Raw genomic sequence first — 21,843 nt, 5'->3', positions numbered from 1 at the left:
TGCTTTAAAAACAGGATTAATTCTACCATGAAGCAGTAGCTGGAAAATGCAAAAAATCTTATGATATTGCACCTATGTCAGATAAAAGAAAATGTAATGCAATTTTTTTGTTGTTGTTCTCAGTGTTGTAGCTGCCACATTTCTCTTTCCTCTGCCACCATTCAATAAGCTGGCTCAAGAAGTCCTAATACACTTCGGCTGTGAGACATATTTCATGTAGGCTTAATTGAAGATCTTGGACTAATCATTTGCTATGCCATACATATGCATTTTAAGTGAAGTGTAAGTAACTGGGACTTCTATTAACTACAGAAAAAATGCAAATGGATTACATAATCTATTTCTGTAATACATGTATTTTGAGCCAATAAAATGACCTTTGAAAATTACTGAGATGCGTGAAAATGCCATTTACAGTAATAGGAATCAGCAAAAGAGGGTGAACTGTAATAGAGGCTTAACACTTCTTAAATTTTTAGAATCTAGGCAAGATTTAAAGTGTATGCTGTGAATATTTAACCATTTTTAGAAAACACCTACAGTACATGTGCATCATGCAGAAGTGTTAAGCTTTGTTGCCTTCATATTTAAACCAGCTTGGTTTTACATTTAAACATTTTCTTATTAATTCTACATTAATTTCTCATCAGAAAGAGAAGTAAATGCATGGTATTAGAAGATATTTGTGAAATTATAATTTATTAACACTACCCAAATACAAACAGTTAAAAAAGTAAAAAGACACTAACTTAAATATTTTATGGTTTAAAGCACAATGCAAATGGAGAATCTGAGGCCATTCTCTGATAGAGGTTTCACTAAACTGTAAAATTAAAATTAATTTTTAAGTAAAGTATAGATTCAAGATGTTGGAAAACATAGCATGTTCTCTTGTCACACTTTCCACTTCTCTTGAGAACCTGATGAATTTTCCAAGGATCAAATTTTACAGTTGAGTTGTTCTAGAAGTGAAGTTGTTATTAATTGGGTTGTTGGTAAAATTTATTATCCAAGCAATTTTTTATTTCCACAAATTACAACAGAAGTCTTTCTCCCAGTCTTAGTTAGACCTAATGATGAAATCCTGCACGGTATTGTTTGTGAGCAACTGGATTTTTTTTTTAATTCTCATAACTATGTAACTCACCAGAAGAAAAAAAAAGCAAAAGCATAAATCAGAAACTGAAGAGTGAAAATATTAAAGAATCAATCCATAATCTTCAAAGCGAGCATGTCCAAAATTATCTACTGACTCTTAAGAGTCTAGATGAAAGAAATCAAATTTTGTCTCATTTCCTAAAGGTAAATGAGCAGAAATGCACAGAAATAAGTATTGAGTTTACCCTTTCATTACATGACAGTAAGAATTGACAAGGGAAATTAAGCAATTTTTAAAACTCAATTAGTAGTGTTTTTACTGTGGCAAGAGGATTCTATGCAATCTCTGTGAAAAGCCAAGATCTATTCCTACTCATGGCTGCCTTAGGAATTAACCATGGTCTGCATTTCACCTGTGTATCACTTCAGGCCAAAAGAGGAGCATTTTGATCCTCTGCTTTACCTTCCAGGGAGCTGCATTGACATTTCACATTATTTTCATGTGCCTTCATACAGCCGTGTTTTGAGTGCCCTCAAATCACAATGAAATTGTCAATGGAGGTTTCATAGATCTGTAGCCTAGAAAGGACCACACTGATAATTTTGTCTGACTCCTTGCAAAAGGGAAGATGTTATTTTTACCAAGCGATTTCCAAACAAAGCACATTACTTCGGGGTGAACTAGACAATATCTTCTGGAAAACCATTCATTGTTATTTTAAGCATGGGAGTTTCTACCTTTATTCCCAGGAAAACACCTTCATTTTTACTTCCTATCACAAATCATTTCTAAGGGCAGCTTGTTTTTATTTTTCGCAGCTGATGTTATGCTATTTTATATTATGTTGTGTTATGAGACATTACAGGGTTGTTTTATTTACTTAAGGGCCCTGAGGAAAGGCTAAGATGTTTGGGGGTTTTTTAAATGCTTTCATAGGAACTCATTCACTTATGAGGATTCAGTCTCTTCTTAATATTCTTACCACTAGCATTCTTTACACATAACTCATTTGATGACAATTCATTCTTTTCTCCATTACTGCTTCTTTCTTGCCTTTGAGAAAACTTTCAATTTTTAAAAAATGTTTTATTATCTTGGAAAATATTAACATCTCTCTAAAAAAGTGCATCCAGGAAAGACTCAAAAAGTCATTTTAATCTAGTAAAAAATGTTAGCAATGAAAGCAGTTATGTGACCTTATTAGATTTTGCTGATGTACTTTGCACTTACTCACATTTCACACACATGCTTAAAATTACTCATACTTTGATCAACATCATGAAAAAATAGTGTGGTCCAAGTTTTTCAGAGCAAATGCAGCTAACTGAATGACCCTGGAATGACAACAGAACAAAAGGTGTTAAGGAGCTGTAGAGTGGAGACTTGGCCTTTTAAACAGCATGACGTTATTAGTGTTTTATTAATTACACTACCATTATTAATAACACTACTGTTATTATACAAAATCAAAGAAAGAAGCCCAATGTAGAAATGTGTTCAAAATCAGGATGTAACAAGCAGGTGATGGAGACACTAATTTGATCAGTATGTTGATAACACCACGTACACCTCAATCTAAAAGCTGTTTTGTTTTGGAAAGTTGTGTTGCATTATCTATGACATATTTGGAAATTATTTTTTGCCATCAAAACATTACTGTAGAAACCTGCACTACAGTACAATATTTTTCACCAATATAATCCTTTTTACACATATATATAAACTTCATTTCAGTTGGGAGAGCTCTATTTTAGAAAGGGTGAAATAGGCAAATCCTTGCTATGACAGACTAAGATTCACTGAGAAAATAACACAGTAAGCTGCTGAGTATAGGCCCATGGCTACAGCAGCATGACAAAGGAATGCAAACAGATTCTAGAAATGCTGCTAAATCAGCCAAAACAATACATATTTTCAATGCCACTTCTTGAGCTGCGTTGAAAAGTACATTCTATTTTGAAAGCAAAACTGAGACCTGGCAAATTGAATTCCTTAATCAATGGATCTGAAAGAAGTTATTTGTTAATGTAGTGTTTGGGTGTGGCATGATAGATATTTAAAGTGGTGATTGGGATGACATGAGCAACAAATCTTTTCTTGGCTTTCTAAACAAAGGCAATCTCATTGAGAATTCATGAGTATAATTGCCATCAGAGCAAATCTGGACATCAAAGTTTAAATAAAAGAGGAAATAAATTATTCATAGAACAAAATCACTAAAAACTGTGGAATAATGACCACAGTACAATAAAAAAGGCCATCAAACAATACACACAGTAGTGCTCCATGGGTGAATAAAAATAAATGTTTCATGTTCCTTAGGCCAATTAAAACCCAAAACTAATGTCCATCTTATTGTCAGAGACACAGATTAACTAACTAACACAATTTCTAACTTACCCATTATTTTTTATATAGTATGGATATTGACAGAGTAATCCAGATGAATACTAGAGCTGATCTTCATATTAGAGTACTAATGCTGGTTTATGGGACTTTCTCAGGGTTGCAAATGTTAGAAGGAAAATAAAAACTTACTTAATTTAATGTTGTAGAAAAGAAAGGAAAGAAGAGCAGGTTAGTGAAAGGGTATGAGACCTCATATTTCAGTTTCCATGCCTAGGACTATCTCTTTATTTTCCAGATATGTTTTCCCATAAATATGCACAGAGCTCTTTTTTATTCTATCCAAATGAGACCTCTTCTTCCAGATGTCTCCTTGCTCCAACCCAGAGTCCTCACTGCACTACTAAAAACACCACGTAATTTAGGTGTGGTTAGAGGGATCCAGCCTCCTCAAGATGATGAGGACCCTGAACAAAGGCTTTTGGGGTACTTTTCGTATCATAGTATGCTGGGAAAAGTGGTTGCTTTTCTCCACTAGGTATGTAACCACACCAGAAGGAAGGCTAGGAGCCTAAGTCTGGCATGAAGTGTCCTTTGTTCCTGCTCCTAATCCCCCACGCAGACGTCAGAGATGCAAGGCACAGCTTGAGTTGATATGCTGGCTTCCAGATGTCTTCACAGATTCCTTCTTCTTTCCATTGCCTGTAAAACAATATGTCAGCTCTACTGAGGCCGTAGGTGTGAGCACAGTCTCATCATTTCATTGCAGATAGTATTTGGATGGATTTTAATGACAATTGCCAGTCTTTTGAGAGGATAAATTCTAAAAGCTTCAAAAATCAAAGTAATTGACTGAACAGCCTGTTTTTCTGTCTGAGCATAATGGCACTGAGAATGTGGAATACCATGCCCCGTGACCGAGGCACATACTGCCACATACCACTCTTTTTCCCCCAGAGACCACAATGACTGTTCAATAAGATTGAAACTATTTTTCAAACAAACTCTTATTACTTGTGTTATTGTAAAAAATGTTATTATATAGTAATGTCAACCAAAAAGAAAACCACTAAAGAAGTAATTTTTGTTAGTGAAAGTTAAGTAGGATTCTCACTAGCAACTATGAAGATTTTCAGCTCAGAGTGTTCATGTCTGTCTTCTTAAGCTGTTGGACAATAATTCTGGGATTTTTCAGTATATTGAGTCAGGTGAATTCTATGTGAATTCCAGGGGAATCTTCTGCTCATTTCAGATGATAGAAGAGTTTTCAAAAGCTGAATTTTTTTCTGCAGAAATAGGAAGTTTTTATTTCTCCAATTATGAAATGCTATAGTTGCACTTAACACTAAAATGGGGGATTCTATTCTCAAGGAGCTTATCTGTATTCTGTTTGCAGTCTCCCTGATCTATTTGCAATATTCATTATCATTTTTTCTTGATATTGAAAATATGTTTAACAAAGTTTTGCATGCACAATTCAAAGAAGGGTAATTATTTATCAGCCAATGTATTGTAAATTGTTTCATTTATGCCATGAGACAGAACATTTGCAATCTAACAATTATTATGCCTTGTTGAAAAGTGTAACTATAATTTATCCTGTATTGAAAATATTGCTTTCATCCCTAATAAATGCAAAATTGGAAATAAAAGTCATGCTTGAAGAAGCTGCTTTTCCTCTTAGGAAATTGGGTCAAATGTCCTCTAACTAAAGCATTTTATTATATCAACTATTGCCTTGCATGTGCTATTCATCTGTGTACAGCCTAACTGACAATGCAACAACTTATATATTCTTTGCAAAGCTTACATGTGAAACAGGTGTCTAGTGATTTGGAAAATATATTATAGAAAAATTGTCACCACCTCTTCTCACCCTTTTATACTGTCTTCTCATGACATTTTACTACATCATTCCTCTTATATGTCTTGTTCATAGTCTGATATAAGTATATGGAAATTCAGGCAGTTAATGGCATGTATATTTATATCATAATGGAAAAAAAACTTTGAGATTTAATCAGATCGTTATTATTTATCAAGAGATTTTTACAGTACATCAAGTCTGAATCAAGGTTTGAAAGATAATAAAGCAAAAATTATTTCATTATATATTCAAACTTTTAGCAAAGCTGAATGCTTTTTGTTCCAAGTATTTTCAGTAGTGTTTGTTGTGTATGCAAATACTGTCTTATTTCTGTTTCCAAAATTGTAGACAGTGGCATTAAATTTGACCCATGAGAACTTCCAAAGGTTGCAGAAGAAATCCTTGTCTACTACATTTGGTTGCAATTAGATAATTTTCATTTCACTAATTTAAGCCTCCATATTGGCGTTACGTTGTTTCAGAATACGGTACTATTAATAAATTGATGTCAGGAGTTCCTTGTGCCTACACCTATTTCTGTAATGAAATGCTTCCATGTATGAAACTGCATATTAGGTTTTACTGAAGGCCCTCACTTTTCATAAAGAAACATTCTTATGAAATAAAATGCCAATAATGTTTCTTTATTGTGCTATATAGTCATTGTATCATTTTAAAATTTTGGCACTATCAAGACCCACCACACAGCAAGGTCATCTGTATGTGCCAATCTTGGAAGGTGGAATGTTTAAGATGTGAGTGGAACTCCTTGCACAGAGATTCCTGTGCTTTAATCTTGCTGATCATTAGACTTTTTCTCCTCTATGCTTAACTCAGCCTTTCCTGTTTCATCTGAAGACACGGTTCACAAGGATAACAGATATTTTCTCTTTTCAATATTACTTAAATTACCGGAAGACAGCATTTTCCTTGTATATCTTTGCTGCAGTTTAAATAGATAATCCCATTTATTAAATCTTTTATCTGGGATAATTTTTTTTAGTAGTCATCATTCTCTTTGTTTGCCACCATAATCTCTCCAACTGGTACACATTTCAATGCTTATGCAACATACAGATATTAGCACAAAATCTTTACCTTGCTTTTGCCCTGTATATCCCAGGTTTCTTTTGAAACATACTTGTGAGCCAGCTGTTCCCATACTGGTTTCATCTTGCAGATTATTTCTGCCTAAGTGCTGTACCATGTATTTCATCCAATTTTTAGGCCATTTCTCCCATTTGTCAAGATAATTTAGAACTTTAATCCTGCCTCAATCCTTGTGATGTCTCTCAGTTTCATGACACCTGAAAATTTAATAAACATCTTTTCCATTTCAATCCAATTTCAGTTCAATTTGTTAATAAAAACATTGAACAGAACTAGACCCATGACAGAACCCTGTATATTCACACCTGACCCTTCCTTCTTTTTTGACAGTGAAATATTGCCAAGGACTCCATGGGTACTGTTAGCAAAGCTGCCTAACACCCACCTGGTAGTTTTCATCTGGATTATGACTCCAAAGTTTGCTTATGAGATTGTCACAAGAGATAATTTCAAATGCCCTACAAAAGTCATTATACGACATCTATTGCTTTTCCCCTCTTCACCGTTCCTGCAGTTCTGTCATGGAAGAAAATTGGGCAGGTTTGACATGATTTACTGTTGACAATTCAGTGCTGTCTGTTATTTATCTGCTTGTTATCTTCTGCATGCTTAGAGATAGGTTTGATTCCTTGGTAAAATCTTTTTCTGGGAATTGATATTAGACTAGAAGTTGTATGATTTGGTGACTTCTGTGTTTCTTATGAGTAGTCATAAAATGTGTTCTTCTTCATGTTTTCCAATATTTTACCCATGCTTTCCAGTTTCACCAAAAGTAACCCTCAAATGCAAGACAGTGTGTGTATTTTGGCAACACTGTAGTTGTTGGCTATTGTTATGTCTTATCTTCCACCTCTAATCACACCCAGTGGAGAGTTCCCCATTTTTAAGGCAGCCATAAAAATTAATATTGATAACCAGAGGCTAACATTCCATTTTCTGCTCTACTTTTTGTTGGAGAATACCCTGATAGATTATCACTTGCTTAGATTATGCCAGCAAGCCAGTTAAGTGATTATTGTCTCTTTTTTTTTTCTGGTTAAATAAGCTGGGAGAGCTTATTTACATTTTCAGTTGAAACTTTTTAAGACAGCCTAGCTCATTTGGCTAAAACAAGTTAGAAGACACATCACGATGTGAAGGAGAAAGTGATTAGCAGCTGGGAGCAGGACTGGGGTCATTACCTCTGCAAGCAACACAGCTGGAGAGGGAAGAAGGCATGTGTTCTGGCTTCAATTTTCTTCTAGCTGAGAAAAATCTAACACTTCAAGGGATATTAACATTGAACACTGGACTTTTTCACAATCTTATTTTCCAAAACCCCTTGTAGTGCACCAATACATCCAGTTCTTTCTTTTCCCCTGCTGCTTCCATCTAGTCAGCTATTGAAAGCAGAAGAAATTCCACAGCTTTTGCTTCTATTGAATAATATTATTTTTTCTCACCTGTCTGCATCTCCAGTTCTCAAGACAATAACTTTCATTCATTATAGTCTTACACTTAGTACACTGAATCATTTTTCTAAATGTATGCAACTACCACTGTGACGTTCTTAAAGCTTTAAATGGGTATCAATTAATGCATAATAAAATTTGGCCTAACTCAAGTGCTTAAGGAATTTCACCACAATGGAAGACCTGTAGTTTCCTTTCCTGAGCACAGTCAACCACAATATCCCCTTTAGGTACCGATTTACCTCTATCACATTTTTTTTTAGTAATCCTATAATCCCCAGTTTTATTCATAATTTATGAGTAAAGCTCAAGGACATGTCTTTTAGGAATGATGCAGAGAATGTTTTTCTGATGTCCATGTGAGACTCTGTGATGAACTGAAAAAGGCTGGAGGCTAAAAACCAATGCAGAACTCTTTCTCTGACAAAGGCTGTAGAAGTAATTTTTTAGTGACTCTCCCAACACCCTCATTTACCCTTAGATCCTATTCTCCCTGAAATTAATTGCAGGACTTTTGCTGAGCTTCAAAGGGAAAAGAATCAGAATATCAAACAGACAAAATCTCCCACAAACTGAAACTCTACATAGGAGCAGCTTTAGCACAAATCACTGGGAAAACACTTAGGTAAGCCTCAAAGTCAATAAAGATAAAAATTTGAGACAGGAACAGCTTTTCAAGGAAAGGCATAGAGTATTTGAAATTAGATCTTGATGAGTAATTAAAGACATTGTAAGCTGCAGTTCCTGATATTGGTTGGAGGGCCCCTTTATTATGATGTCTCATTTATTTGACTAATCCTGTAAATTTATACTCCATGGTGACAAGCACAGAAATTCAGATATTATTTAATCCTCTTTGTCTCATTGTAAGTACAACTTTTCATAGAGAATTGTGTTTTAGAGAAAGGCTTTCAGTGACTTTCAGGCAGCAGTAAGAGATTAAAAAGAAAATCTATTCTTGGCCAATTCTTTTTATAGTGATGGTTTCTATTCTCTGGTAGTTTTAACATCCATGGACAAAATTCTGCATAAAAATACATGCAAGACCATTTACATGTTGGGTGGTAGCACCATCCTGAAGTTTCACTTATACCTTTACGTTTGAGGGATGGCCCTTCACATAGCCCTGTGTGTAAAGGACCTAAGCACAGCTTTTCAGTGATGTGTATGACACACTCATTTTTCACAAGAAATTTTGATAATTCACTGATGTAAAGCCATCTGAATGAAGAAATATAGGCACAACAGTTAATGTGAAACCAGAAAATAAGGTTGTAGTAAATATTCTGGAGATGGAAAACTATAAACAGAAAAATTATTGGGTCACAGTTATTCCCAAAAGCACAATAAACTATTGATTTGGGTTATGCATATAACCTAGCAAGACCTTTCCTTATTAGGTAAGTTTTCAAGTTATCTGGCCACTAAAGCCCTGAACCTGTAGCACATTCATTGTGATGCTTTCTTACAATCACACACCATTTTCAACTCTAATAATATCCAAAAATATAGTTAAGGTTATGAATTAAATCTAAGCTTCATGAACTGAAGCTAAGCCAGTTTTTGTGCTGCTGTTTTGTTGGCATGCAATCTAAATAATTCCCTTGGTTTTGGCTCCTGTTTTTAAACTGGATGGTATTTAGCATAATTCTCAGTTAGAAAATGTTTTCTTTAAGACTGGAGGGGCCAATGAGCCACAGTCAGTAGAATCAGAGGTTAACACAAGAGTTGTTGTTTCTGGCTATGATGTATTTTTTCTCCTTGGTATAAAGATTTGTTTTGCATAAACCTAATTCCTCGCAATGGGTTCCTTCAGAAATATTTTGCCAAGAAATTAACTGTATGTATCATTAATGAAGTCAGTGTTTCTGCATCACTGTTCATAGAAAATATTCACGCAAATAAGGCAATAAACCCAGGAGATTCTATCAAAGACAATGTGCCGAAGTACTCTTCTCCAGAAAGCAAAAGCTATTAAAAATATTGTTGCTCTTCACAAATTTGTCTAAATTTTGTGGTTTGTTTTTATCGTATTTTTTCTATATCTTAATCTTTAGAAGTACATTTTTCATTATGTGTGCCTGGCTCAGACTACAAATCTTGGAAAGAAATTTTTCAGTCTACTCAGAGAGTGACATGAGGAAAAATGAGTTTTTTACATTGACTTTCTGGTCGTGAAGATTGTTTATTTTCTTTGAGAAACTAATGGTGATGTGATGAACATCTGATTTTCACCATTCACATTAAAAACAGGCCTTGGTTAACCAAGTCATGAGTCTTTCAAGAAGTCACAGCTTACCTAGACCACACAGAAAGTCATTTAAACTTTACAGCAAAGTTTGGCATATATTGGGTCTATTCCATTTGCTGGCAGTGGTAGGTGTGCGAGGTCATGTTATGCTGGCCATTAGTTTCTTGCAGTAGGCCACAAATGTTGGATATACACATCATTTCTCCCTCTCATTTACAGAGGGAGAAAATTAAAATTTATTAAAATAAAGAAAATCTGTAATTACCAATTACAGAGATCTCATTCCTGACAATTCTCTTGCTTTCAGTAGCCAACCTATCTGTTTCAAGGCTAAATCAATTGGAGAAGCCCATTGCTGCCAGATTTCCTTCTTAACACAAGGCAAATCCTTTCAGTACTCACCAGCTAATTAGGACTTTTTTCCTGTGGTAGAATTACATAGGAACAGCTACAGTGCTTTAAACATGTATCTTAATCTACATGTGTGCAAATTGTAATTCTGAGTTCTTTTCCAGCATCCTCAGGGACACACAGAGTTGTTGTATGCATGTGGATGCACTTCACATTGGCTGGAACCATCTGAACAATTGAGCTACAATAGTCTAGAATCTTAAGTGAATGTTGTTTTTCATTCCTCTGTGTCTCAGTTCCTTGCAAATGAGGCAGAGCTGATGCTGACCCCTTCATTTTGGGTTATGAAGATAAGTTCTTCATTAGTGCTTTGAAAAATACCAGGTGCTGTGGTGTGAACAGCAAAGAAGCAACAAGAAATAAACCTGTAATTCTGGATGCAGAATTTATGTGCATCAGGGCCAACTCACTGAGACATTCAGATAACAGTACTATTTATTTGCTGACTGTCTTATTAAATATTATTAAAATCTATGGTATTAAACTGCAGATGCATTTTCTCTTTTTTTTTTTTTTTTTTTTTTAAAGTGTGAATGAGTACTTCACTCTGGGTATGTCAGCCCCAGTATATTAAAAATCCTTTTCAGTCAACTTGCCTTTGTGAAGAAAGCAAGAGGCTGACAGGAGGTGTGTGTGTGCATCTTGTCCCAGCAAGGTGCTGGCACTAATCCAGAGCATGCACTGAGGGCTGGGCACTCAGAGGCACCCCCTTAGGGTGTGAGGAGGCTGTGAGAGCAGGGAACTTAACCACCTCAAAAACATCTTCCATGCTTATGATATCAATCTAGACAGAAGCACTTTCACCCACAAAGCAATAAGAAACTCAACAGTTGCAAAACCCTTGCCTCTGAGTTTCGATACAAGAGCCGGAACTAATCAGTTTCTTCACACACAGAAGAGTTACAAAAGATGGAGTTTTGCAGATGCCTTCACAGAGACAAGCTCAGTACATTCTTCTCTTGAACAGCTGCAGTGTAGTTTTATGATAAGCAATAAAATCAAACCCTAGTAAGTTAGTTTGAGGTATTTCTATCTGATAGTTTTCTCATACTGAAACTGCTGCCTAACAATAGCCAGTGCTGCAAACCAATATACAATTATTTCAAGGAACATATTTTGCTTGGCCTCCCTGGAGATAAACAGTAAAAATTTCATTTTAACATTCCAGTTTTTTTCATATGGCCTATAAGGAGGTAATTAAAACAAGCAGTTGCCAAGGAAGCATGGCAAATTTACAGAAATATGTAAATCCCATTGTATACATCTGAACTAATAATTATGATGTCTTATTAGCTGCATATTGACAATAAGCTTGGTGCTTTGCCATTTATATTATGCTGTTGCTAGGGCTGAAATGAACAACAGACAACTGTAAGTTTTCAGGAATTAATAACTGTTTGGTTTTGCCTAGAAAATTTACCAGTGCTAATTTTAACATAAAAAACCAATCAATAATATCAAGAGGAAACCAGAAAGACCTCAGATAGATCCTATCTCATTCATGTCATGTCAATACAAAACTTTCTATCCATGTGATTAAAATGCAATCAAACAAAAAGTAATTTTTGCTAAGAGTTTCTTGCCTTTTAAAGCTGAGTTTTGCCAGAATAAACTATAAGAAGACATGTAGCCATGATATTATGGAAAATCCTTGCTGGGATTTTTCCTCTCCTGAGAAGCTGAGGAGCCTCAGGAGAGAAATGTAAACAATTACTATCTGCTGCTGTGGAATGCAACAGGTGCATCTTCTATTGGTCCATGTGGATTGTTTTCCATTGATGACCAATCACAGCCACCTGTGCCAAGGCTGTGAGCAGTCACAGGATTTTGTTATTCTGTTCTGTTCTGTTCTTGTTGAGCCTTCTGATCTCTCTGTTCTTTTAGTATAGTCTTAATGTAGCATTTTAATATAATATCTAACATAATAAATCAGCCTTCTGAAATGGAGTCAAGCCTCGTGTCTCCACACACGGAGAGGAATCATCAACAAAGACACAAATAAAACCTCTGAGTTATTTGTATTCTTACCAGAAAGTATCCAGAGCATCATCATTCACCACCAGAACAGAGTGTAAAATGTATTACCTTCTCTAGGTGCATCCTGAGTGAAGTGAAGAGTAAATGAGACCACACTTTACAGATGCCCATCTCCTTCCATTTGTTACAGTAAGTGTTGCAGTGCCAAGTGCATCAGTCTGAAATAAGGAATGAAAGAGAATTCATGATTACAGAAAAACTAAGTGCCACAGAACTGAGATATTTCAGCAATGGAATGTAATCACTATTTATATCACCAGTTTTGGGAAAATGCAGAAATGTTCTTGAACATGGCAAATCAATCTCTTTCTCTCTACTGTGTGCATACATATTTGCACACTCAGAGACACATGCTTCTGGTTGCAATAAAAGCTACCTGTGCTCTCTATATTTTTCATTTCTCAATTGTTGAATTAAAAAAAAAAAAAAAATAATCCAGGGATTACTTAAAACAATTCAATTCCCACCTCTATTCGACTTTTAAGATGACAGCATAGTCACTTAATTTTTCACCTTTGACCTCATGAATCCTGTAATTCTAGCTTCATGCAGACCTTTCCATGATAAAAATCCATCTGTTCCAGGACCCTGCCTCTAATATAGTCATCTAGGCACTCTGCTAGAAATTATTCCACCCCTGGAATAGCACTGGGAACCAATTCTTGTAGTTACTAAGCCGATGCTTCTGGCAAAAGTCACCACTGTATTACTTAAAGCTTAAAGCAGACAGGGTCCTGAAATGTCAGAGTACCTCTGGCAGAGTCCTTGCAGGATGTAAGAACAGAGACCTGTTTCTGGTGCCCATGTTTCAATGAAGTATACATGTCTAGATTGAATTCAGACTCTACCTATGCAAGTGTTGTTGGCATTTTGGCTGTGTCCACCTCTCAATCAAGTCAGTTTTACTTACCTATACTGCTTCTACAAACAAATTCCCATCAGTGCATCCATATCCCCTTGCTTGGTACTTAATGCTTTTAGGAGTTTTGTAAACTGTGGTGCTGGATGCTGAATAGTCAGAGAGGTCTCTCAGTCACAATGCCTTGCATGCAGGATGGCTGACCAAAGCTGGACATTGGGAAGAGAAAAGTATAAGGAAAACACAGTCTTTTTGCCAGACTTAAATCACTGCTGAAGAAATACCCTGAGAAATAAGTGTCTGCAAAACCAGGATTCACAGCCTGGCATTACCTTCAAGCTCTGAGCACAGATATCTGAAGGCACTTATCAGTCATTGGGTGCTAATGATTGTACATTAGCCTCTCCATTCAGACTGGGATTGTGTCTAATCACCAACTTGAAAATGCCAAGGGCTTTGAATCCCTCCTCCAGAGACGCACAGGATAAGACCTCTACTCCAACTTCTCCTTCTCTTCCCTACCACTGAGATTTCCTACATTAATTAATCATGTTTTCAACGTGCTACATCACCAACACTCAGAGATGAAGTAGGTGAATTGATTAAATGGCTTGGAACCAAGTGGCACTAATTTGAAAATAACCCAAGTTTGAATCAGTCCTTCACTACAAACACAGAACTAACAGCAAGATAATCTGATGCTTGAACAAGACCACCTAATGCCTCTCTCATGAAAGAGTCTCATTTAATTAGGGATACACCTAGGTGTCATCAGCTCAGACCACACTCCAGAAGTGTTCCTGTACTATTCACTGGTCTCAGAAAGCAGTCTTTGAAGAATTATGAAGTCTCATTCCTCAGCTAGTGAGATTTAGCCTGCACCCCATATTGCAGGCAAATCTTGGCATAAACTTGGCCAGGGATTACCTTGATGTGATGTCTTCAGTGCCTAAGAAATTCCAAGTGGCACCAAATGCAGCATGTATCTCCTAGCAACAGAGGCCATCATGAACACATCAAGCTCATTTTCCAGTTGTGTCCTTTGGAAGAAGGCTATGGTACACAGATTTTCTGTGAATCTTCACAGCTGAGTTTATGGGCAAGAAAAAATACCCTGAGGGAGATTAATCCCTGTGTTAGAGCACATCACTCTGCAGACATCCAGTTTGTCCTGGCACCATGGCAGGGCAATCACATTCACATGGCTGAGCATCTGGATGAAAAAGCCTTACCTTCCACACCAGGTCTCCCCCATTGATCTAGTGCTTTCTGTGCAGAAGGAGCAGCAGACTGTTTAAGTGATATGTAATATGTCACAAGAAATACCAATATCTTCACAGTGGATGCATTTGCTTTAAATAATTTTTGCCAAATGGGGTATGTACCAGATGCCATATTGTCAGATCTGGTCCCTCATGAGAATAAATTTGGTGCTCATTCAATAAAATCCATACTGAAGTTTAAGGTCTTGGGCCTACAGTGGTTTTTTAGACTTGTTTTGTGTGTCCTGTGCCCAAAATAGCAGAACAAAAATCTACAGCTCAGAAATGAAAAGGATCAGTGACAGCTCTTCCAGTATAAGAGAGCTCTCTACTGCAGGAATAAAACTCAGATATGAAGGTGACATGAATTTCTCAGAGGCTGATCCAAAAATGCCCTCCCTGTTCTCCTTACCCTCTACCCACACCCTCCAGAAAAATATGCCATCACAGATTTGCTCTGCTACTGCCCCCAGTGCTGACCATATTTCTTTTACCTTGCCCTCTCTAACAAATATGTCACAAGATGTGCATATTTAAAAATAATGAAGGAAGAAAGGCTAAAACTCTAGAAAAGTAAGAGTCTTTACTTTCTACTTCTGCTGTGCTGTTCCCCTGGAAGAGGAGAATACAGCATAAGTGTATGTAGCAAATACACAGTCACAGCAGTGAATACTTCTCTAACTGGTGTTCAGGCACTCTGAGAGGAAGAAATAAATTCATAAACTTAAAGCATAGCATAGCATAGCATAGTTTGCAGGTCTTTAACTTTCTTGCTTTTTCTTTGTGTTGCCATCTCCATTCTCAAGCAACACTATTCTTTTCAGAGGAAAACAACTCCTCATGTGTTGAGAATGGTTTGTTCACACTGGTTCCATTATGCACTGGTTGCAAGTAATCAACTTGTTTTTTCTGTAAAGATGCTTTTGAATGCCTTTGGAGCTACCAAATAAAGGCATTCTGTAGCGTAAATTTCCATTAAACTTTAGAACAAACACAGATAAGACAGCAACCAATCTTCAGGCCACTAACTGCTCGACATCTGTGACCCTTGCACTGAAAAAAATATTATTCACTCTGGAAGAACAAAACTGTATCCCACAGAAATTTGGTAAATATGTATGTTTAAGTATCCTCATATAAATAAACAAACCTTGTTTGTTGGAATCTGTGAGAAGCTGTTTCGGAGAGTTATTATTATACCTGTTATTTTCTGTCACCCTTTTTGGATTTAATTTCAAGCTTAGAACAGTTTCCTTTTAAACTCTCAGAATTCATCATGTGGCCTTTGCTGTCTGAGCAGAGCTGAGCTCACCTGAGCACAAACCCTGAGCCTGCCATGCTTGGCATGCTGCTCTGGACTCCATACTGCTAATGTCTTCTTAATGTGCTTCTACTTGGGCACACTTTGGAGCACTGCTGGTTATGCACATTTTCTATCTTAAAAAAAGAATAATTGTGTTATTGCTTTAACTGAAGTAGAAATATTAATTTTTTTTATGTTCTCAGATATAATTCCATAGCAAGCTAACACTCAAAGTAGTTACGCCATAATTTGAGATTTTTTTAATAGTATCTCATTAAGTGTCTCCTGAAGCTTTTTGTTAAACAATGATGCATCTGTAGTATTTTTATATTTGTATGTATACAAACACATAGACACACTTCTTTTAAACTAAAATCAATTTTAAGATGTTCCTGCAAGACACAGACTGCTTTAGTATGTTTATTTTTTGCTAGTTCTCCTACATCATATTTAACCCAGAAAGGACACATTTTACTTTTAAAAATATATCCAGGAAATTTACATTTATATATATGTTCTTTATAGCTATTTTCTTAACAACATGCCAGAAAATACTTCCAAAAAGTATTTTAGGCATTGCATACACAAAGCTGTCATCTAACTCTCTTTGGAGAGCAGCATCCACATATTTTCACTGTCTGAGAATGTCAACTGCTGTATTTAAAGAGTGACAGAATTTGTTCTCTGATCGCATCCAAGGAGATCAAAAAGAGGTGACAGTAGGTAGTACTAGCATGAAAAATACTTTGTGAGCAAAAAAGTATCTATACTAGATATATACTATATCTATACTAAGTAGATAGATACTATCTATACTAGATTAGATTAGTTTAGATACCATATAGTGTGAAGTCAGAGGAGGAGTGGCTGAGGGAGCTGGGGTTGTTCATCCTGGAGAAAAGGAGGCTCAGGGAAGACCTTATTGCTCTCTACATCTGCCTGAAAGGAGCCTGCAGCCAGGTGGGGGTCAATGACTTCCCTCAGGTACCTGGTGACAGAGGAAATGGCCTCAAGCTGCAACACAGGAGGTTCAGGTTGGATATTGGAAAGAATTTTTTCACTGAAAGGGTGGAAGCATTGGAAGAGGCTGACCAGGTAGGTGGTGGAGTCACCTTACCTGGAAGTATTCAAGAAACAACTGAACACGGCACTTAGTGCTATGGTTTTGTTAACGGGGTGGTGGTACAGTCAAAGGTTGGCTTGATAATCATGGAGATTTTTTCCAACCATAGTGATGCTATGATAAAGCACTGAAGAAAGTGAGAAGCATCTGCATGGGTAAAAATGATATAGGAAAGGAGGGAGGGGGAGAGAAAGGGAAAGGAATGCTGTAAAGAGACAAGAAATTTAGAAAAACATAAATTAAATTGAGAATTTATTGAAAAGCCCTGAAAATTTTAGTACTAAAATAGTTATCAAGAAATGAATATTTATAAATTAATCCTACAGAAAACGTGATTAGTGAACAGGAATAGGGTTTGCAGGAGCTTTAGTAAAGGGCAGTGGTTTTGGTTGGTGTTTTTGAAATTGCAGTGAACATGCGTTGTAAACTATTGGAAACTATTAGTCCATGATGTTCTGACTTTATGTAGCACACACATTAAGTGTGAATGCTTTCCCATATTAGATGAGAAGGGAGTGGCATCCCAGTCCAAGCCTGACTTGACATCCCTTTAGGACAGCACATATCACCTTCATTTCCTCTTTGAAAAGGTGACAGTTATGCATTTCTGCCTTAAGAGCACTGTGGTCCAATTCTTTCTCTGCCTGTGAACAGACCTGCCAGGCATCTGGGCATAAAGGAAAGAATTCACTGTCCTTTTTTAAGCCAGTCAGGAGCTGTTAACTCCAAATTGGCTGATTGTCTTATCTCTGGCTTCAGGATGAACCTATCTAAGTGTCAGAATCTTAAGCTCTTGAAAGAACTATCGATTGAATCTTTACAGTCAAAAGTCTTTAAATCACTCAAAATGCAAGAGGGGTTTAGAGACTTCTCAGGTAAAAACTAGAACTCAGTATTGCTGTGAAAACTCTTTTAAGTGCAACCTCAATTTCTGTTCAAAAAGGCTCAAAACCAGAATGCCCCAAAAATAATATTTACTGGGCATTTTCATCTCCTATATTGTTTTGGTATTAAACAATGTTAGGCACACCATGTAAATCATTAAGAATGTATCCACTGAATTCTGACATTGTTCATTAAACACATCATTTGTGTAATAGCACTTCATTAATTATAGACCTCCTGAATAATGAAAATAATACATTAACTGGATAACAGCAAAAGTAGTCAAACAGTATTAAATAATTTCCTGTAATAATTCAGCATAACAGTGTTTTCTCTAATTAAACACTATAGGCAAGTAGTAACAGTTTACACATGTGAAATTATTAGCTCTTTCAAATTGACTCTCTCTTGGGCCTTTAAAAATTGTGATGTGCAAGGGAAGACCAAAGACAACAGAGCACTCTCACCTTACGCAGAAAATTGATCTAGACTCCTGTGATTAAAATATTAATATAAAGAAATTCCGCTTAATACACACAGACATATATATTTTGAGAAATGATTCCTAGGTATGCTAAAAGCCGACTGAAAACTGCTTTGAAATTTTAATGCAAGAAAAGAAATAACTTTTCCTATAAATTTAAAAATGCCAGTTTAATTTTTATTATCTACAGTCATTACATTTAAACATTTTAAGTAGCTCACAGTAGTGTTTTTAGAATTTTTTTCTTTAAGAAGAATCACAACTAAGTGAATTTGGAGTTGTAGTTAGAGCAGCAACCCCACTTCTTTTTTAATATGGAAAAAATTGTGAGGGTTTTTTTGGTCTGGCTGCATATGGCAAAATTTTATAACAAGAGAAATCCATTATACTCTTCATAATACTAATTAAAAAGAAAAAAATATTTATTCAAAAAGTCAGTTATATTAGTGGCCAGAGAAAGATTAATTTTGTGTTATGTGTACCTTTAAAATTTGTGAAGCATTTATTTTTAGGAGCAATTTTGCACCCTGGGAAAGTCTCAGGGGAAAGTGAATGACCACATCTCCCATTGGTTATGCTCAAATGGTTCACTATTTGGCCAGATTCACATGCAAGACTAAATAGCTGGATTGAGCTGGTACAATCATCAGAGTACACAGGCTCGTAATGTTTCACATGCTTCTCTCTGTTCTTCCCAAAATATGCTACTGTTTCTGCTACAATTCTTTCTACGTGGTCCCAATATATTCAATAATGTTCTTTCAAGATGATGTTTACTAACTGCAGCTGAGAATTTTCCAGGTGTAAGAGCTGAGGTGAAGTGCTTTATGAAGTACTTTGCAATTTATGGCTATATAGGTCAATGTAAGCAGCCTTTCATATTAACCAAACCCTCAGTCTTACAAGTTTTCTTTTTTTCCCCAAAGACTTACACAATATAGCTAATGACATTGAACTCAGTATATCTATCTCAAAAGGAATAAGGAGATAATCCCACTTACTGAACCTTGAAGACAATTTCCCTGCAGCTCTCTATGCCACATCCTCTTTCTTCAGCCCTGATCATACCTGATCATACCAGATAAATGTTATGGTGCACTCTGAGAATTTTTTAGCCCTGTTTCTCCCATGTTTTATTGCACCTGATTGCTCCCATATTTTATTCATTGAAGTAGGAATGTTACTTGATTTGGATACACATAGGATAAAACTTTTCATTTTAATAGTTCTCATAATTAGGCCTTTGCTTTCAGTTATGGTATAAGCCATCATTTTCAGAGATGGATCTAGTTTGTTTTGGGTTTTTTTCCTCTTTTCACAATCAAAGATTGGAAATGGAGAGTACTAATAGGCAGAAGTGATGTAAGAGGTCTGTGATGCATAGGAAAGCTTCAGAACCAGCAAATGCAGGAGGAAACATCAGATCTGGTCTGATGGGGAGCAGGTGAAAAACTGAAACCAGGAACCAGTATGAGAAATATTTTTGGGAGATGTTTCCTGTTAGAGCCTGGAAAGCAGTGGGAAAATAGCTGTAGATAAGTGAAAACACTGCAACAGTGACATTTTGAATGGGAGTGAGAAAAGACTGTGTGAACAGAGGGCTTCTGTCTAAGAAAATAGGGCTCCCAAGGGGATGAAAATGTAATTTATAATAAAGCAAAACTGGCATAGAAAGTTGCTGCTTTATTCCTTCCTGGGGCAGAAGGGAAAGGACACAAGAATAACTGAGCACAGGACAGTCAGTTACACCATGCCAGGTGACCCAGAATAGCCTCACACATGAATGCTCTTAGTCTTCAGGTAATAGCAGGCATTGAGACTGTGACTTCCCTCTCAGGCAGCAGAAGGTGTCTGCAATGCCTTCTTTGCAGAATTTAGGAGAAATGCAGGGCAACTCTGCTGACCTTGCTCAGATAGATGAGATGACTGCAAGCACAAAAAGCCTTTAAGGACATGTTCTGCAAAGGATTTAAGTCTGCAAAGGCAGGATTCAAAAGGCATAATTAGAGCCCTTTGAGATCCAAATGACATTTCCCTGGGACTAGTTATGTTAATTTTGTGGCAAATATTTCTTCTAATTCCCTCCTTCTTGATATACAAGTCCTGTATTAAGAATTCTTTAGACTACTGCCAGGCATCCCCATACATATTCTGTTAAAACCTAACCTATTTGGTGATTTGAAACACTGAAGTCCTTGCTTCCTATCTCTAGATGTAGGGCAAGTTCTTGAGGTGAACATGCTAAATACCCGATTGAGACAATGGACTACATGAGTAAACTCAAAAGAGGTTTAACAGAAAAGTCTTGCTGAACTTCCAAGGCAGCCACCTTGAATTTCAGACATTCCCATCCATGCCTTTGTACTATCTATCTGTTCAGCATGGACCTCCTAAATCCCCTAATCCTGACACAGGCAAACTCCAGTCAAAAATCACTGTCTTCCATTGAATGCAAATTGACCTGGGAGTACAATTTAACCACATGAGCTTCGCTGTGGCCATGGTAGATAACTCTTGGATGAGCATACACAGTGCTGAGCATTGTGTATCCTGACAGTCTTTGCTTCTGTGTGTCGTCTTTTACAAGGTATTAAGAAGATGCACCAATTCATTTTATGAGTAATTCAGATACTTCAGTGAGTAGCACCACAGTAATACTAATGAGGAAATTAATTATTCTACATGGATAACAAAATTAGATGTGTTCAGCAAAGATGACATGTGCTCGCTCACTTACCAGCAGTGAGAATACCAAATATTGATTATCTGCTCATTAAACCTGCACCATTCATTCTGACAGATGCCTCTCTGAACTGAATCAGTCCTGTTCCTGCCATTATTCATCCCATCATGCTGTATGCACTTAATTGAGGTGACTCTACTTTCCACTTTTTCTGAGGTCAGTGGGATGAAACAGACCACCCCAGGGACCATTCAGCTCCTGCAGTGGCAGAATCAGATGTAAAACTTACCTGCTTCCTGACAGGCTATCAGCAGAAAGTTGAATAATTACTCTTGAGTTTTAGGTATTTCAATAAGTGCCTAATTTAGGTAGACTACATCAGGGCACATGCTACCATGCAATTAATAACTATGAGACAAAGGTACATTGAAATACAGTTTAGATTACACTGAAAATCTCAATTGAGGCATTTCTTAATTTTATGTTCATCACTGTGTCTCATAGAAAATGTTACTGTAATACTGCAGATCTCTGACAATATTTTAAGGCTAATCTTTTTTGCTGCTGCCTTATCGGACAATCAGCAAAAAATCAAGATGAGTCTGACCAGCAAGTCAAGGAAGATGATTCTCCTCTACTCTGCTCACATGAGACCCCATCCGGAATGCTGTG

This window comes from Onychostruthus taczanowskii, unplaced genomic scaffold (assembly GCF_017590055.1).
Source record: "Onychostruthus taczanowskii isolate IOZ18803 unplaced genomic scaffold, ASM1759005v1 scaffold23, whole genome shotgun sequence".
NCBI lineage: Eukaryota > Metazoa > Chordata > Aves > Passeriformes > Passeridae > Onychostruthus > Onychostruthus taczanowskii.
The sequence above is the reverse complement of the archived record's forward strand: the minus strand, read 5'-3'. Positions refer to the sequence as shown.